Genomic DNA, 3,836 nt, shown 5'->3' on the forward strand with positions numbered 1-3,836 from the left:
GATCCATCACCGGCAACACTCTCCCGAGGTATCAAGTCACCTACACATGAATCAAACAAAGAAACCATATTCCGAGACCAAGCTATCTCCAACTTGACTCATGATTAGCAAAACAACAGTACCCATACGTATAGAAACCAACTAGAAGTTGAATTCACGAAGAACAAATCTAAAACCGAAAAGAAAACCAAAAGCTAAAACTTTCGAGGCTGACCTGCCGGTCTGATCACCCAAATACCTGCGGTCTGACCGCAGTTATCTAAAAGGTCTGACCGTCCATATACCTGCGATCTGACCGCCCGATCAAATATCACAAAAACATTTATCTCGCAAACCACCAATTTGTTCATCACAAAAACATGTAGATCATTCCTTGATCTTACAATCTTCCCCTTGATGAACACATTGGCAAACACTTTAAAATTGTTTGTTGTTTTTGTGAAGCAACTCCAAAAAGCATTTAAAAAAAATCTTTCTCTTTTGAAAAGAAAGAAATTTCCAATTTTTTCCAAAAAAACATGCTCTCTCTTCCAAAATCCTTCTCCCCCTTTTGACAATGATTTCATCAAGCGTAGGATTTATGTTCATTAATGTTCAAGAGCTTAGCATATACATAATATATCAAGTCACGTGTTGCAATAAAAAGAAGATGAACTCATCTATAATATAGCAAGCATGTATTAAAGTATAATCATGAACCAAATATTGTGCAATTAAGTTCAACTCAACAATCAAAATCATGATTTCAAACGATTTATAATACAACACTGTTACATGCACATAGTTTGAAGAATAAAGACTATACATATATACCTATTGCATTTATCACTCTTTCTCAAATTAGCCTTAGCACAAAATTATCAAGAGAATTTTTAATATTTTTTTCTCAATTATTCCGGGTACGTCCTTGTCGTCAAGACTGTTTCTAAGGATTCGGCACCTATTTTTTTTCTCACACATCGAATACGTCCTTGTCATCAAGACTGTCCAAGGATTCAGTATTCATCTTTTTCTCTCATATTTTTATTCTCTTGCACAATGAGCAATTTAAAAGCTATTTGAGGAATAAAGCATATATACAAGTATTTATAAATCAAACCATATGCTAGCACCAATATTGCATAATTTCTTAATTTAAGTATAGAATTTGAGTGTCATGCATCATATCCCTTAAAAGCAATATCTAAGTTTCATAAGTAGACGAGAATACATACAGACTATGTTAGAGACAAATAAACCTTCATAGTATTGCTAGCATGCACATGAAATACCATATGTATAAAACAAAGCTCTCTTTGTCAATTTTCTTATTGTTATTTTTGCTTGATAAAACCATGAGGTGCAAAACTCCCCCTCAAACCATGCCAAAAGGATGAATTATTCCCAATTCTCCACGAAGAAAGGCAAAGCGAGAAGAATCCAATGATTTAGTGAAAATATCAACAAGTTGAAATTTGTATCCAAAAATGTCAATTAAACATCTCCTTTCTCAACATGATCCCTCAGAAAGTGAAAACGAATATCAATGCGTTTCGTGCGTGAGTGTTGTACAGGATTCTTAGCAATATTGATAGCACTAGTATTATCACAAAAGAGAGGTATTTTCTCAAAAGTAAGACCATAATCTTTCAAAGTTGATAAAAGCCAAAGAATCTATGAACAACAACTAGCAGCAGCAACATATTCTGATTCAACAGTAGATTGAGCAACACTAGATTGTTTCCTAGAAGACCATGCAATCAATGAAGTACCAAGAAAATGACATGTTCCACTAGTACTTTTTCTATCAATTCTACACCCAGCAAAATCAGCATCGGAATATCCACTCAAGCATATAGATGATGATGCAGAATACCAAATTCCAAACTCAAGTGTATGTTGCAAATACCTCATTATTCGTTCGACTGCTTGACGATGCGAAGCACGAGGAGAAGCTTGAAAGTGTGCACACAAACACACAGCAAATTGTATGTCTGGCCTAGAAGCAGTTAGATACAGCAAAGATCCAATCATACTTTTATACTCCTTTTGATCAACTGTTTCTCCATCTTCATCAGAATCCAGCACAGTTGTAGTATCAATTGGTGTTAAAATTGGCTTGCAATTCTCCATCTTGAATCGTCTCAAAAGATCTTTTGTATACTTCGTTTGATGTACAAACGTATCTTGAGATGTTTGTTTAATTTGCAACCCCAAAAAGTACGATAACTCACCCATCATGCTCATCTCAAATTCCCTGCGTATAGTATCAGCAAACTCCACAACCAAAGCGTGAGATGAACAACCAAAGATGATATCATCAACATAAATCTGAACAAAAAGTTGATTATCACCATACTTAAGAACAAAAAGCGTTTTGTCAACCTTTCCCACTCGAAAACCTTTCGCAAGCAAAAAGTTCTTAAGCCTATCAAACCATGCTCTAGGTGCTTGTTTCAAGCCATACAAAGCTTTAGACAATTTAAAAACATGTTTGGGAAAATCAGGATTTTCAAAACTTGGTGGTTGTTTGACATAAACTTCCTCATGTATAAAACCATTTAGAAAAACACTTTTCACATCCATTTGATAAAGTTTAAAACCTTTGGAAGCAACAAAAGCTAACAAAAGTCTAATTGCCTCAATTCTAGCAACAGGAGCAAAAGTTTCATCAAAATCCAAACCCTCCACCTGGGTAAAACCTTAAGCAACAAGTCTGGCTTTGTTTCTCACAATCAAACCATCCTCATTTTGTTTATTTTTGAAAATCCATTTGGTTCCAATAATATTATGACCAGAAGGTGGTTCAACCAAAATCCAAACTTTGTTCCTTTCAAAATTTTCAAGTTCTTCATGCATGGCATTAATCCACGATTCATCAGTTAATGCATGAGTAACATCTTTGGGTTCAAAAGAAGCAACAAATGCAGAATTTGCACAAACGTCATGGGTTGTTACCATAGACCTTGTAGTTCGCTCACCTAAGTTGCTAATGATTTGTTCTAGCGGATGTCGTCGTTGTATGTGCAAAGAAGCAGCGACTTCTGAAGTTATTTCGCGTTCTGTACTCTCACTGGTCAAGGTTGAAGCCTCTGGAGAACCATTGTGATTAGCACCAATAGAACCAACACCCGACAACTCTGGCCGGTCTGACCGGCTTGGCGCCCGGTCTGACCGGCCGAGCCGACCTCGCCGTCGTCGTCGCTCTCGTCTTCAAAAATAGGACCATCCTCCCCCTGAATTTGTGACAATGTACCTGCAATTTCTAGTCTAGTACCTGGACTAGCTTCATCAAAAGTAACTTCACATGTTTCAATGATTTTGTTAGTTTTCAAAACAAGTACATGATAGCCACATGAATGTGTGGGGTAACCAAGAAACAATCCATCGGTAGAGCGTGCCTCAAATTTGTCTAAATTTCCAGATTTCAAGACAAAACATTTGCAACCAAAAACACGCAAATGAGAAACTTTGGGTTGACGACCAAATCGAAGTTCATAAGGAGTTTTTCTAAGTTTAGATCTCAAGAAAACCCGATTTAAAATGTAACATGCAATTTTAACAGCTTCAGCCCAAAATTTCCTTGGAGTGTGATACTCATCAAGCATTGTTCTAACCATCTCAACCAAAGAACGATTTTTTCTTTCAACAACACCATTTTGTTGAGGGACACGAGGAGAAGAAAATTCATGTTCAAAACCTTTTTCATTGCAAAATTGTTCAAAAGAGGCATTTTTAAATTCACCACCATTATCACTTCGAATTATATTCAAAGAATCAGGAAGTTCAAGATTCAATCGAAGATACAAACTACGAAAGTGTTGTAAAGCCTCATCTTTAGTAGCCATAAAGTAAAC

Source organism: Oryza brachyantha, chromosome 1 (assembly GCF_000231095.2).
Source record: "Oryza brachyantha chromosome 1, ObraRS2, whole genome shotgun sequence".
In the NCBI taxonomy this organism is placed as follows: domain Eukaryota; kingdom Viridiplantae; phylum Streptophyta; class Magnoliopsida; order Poales; family Poaceae; genus Oryza; species Oryza brachyantha.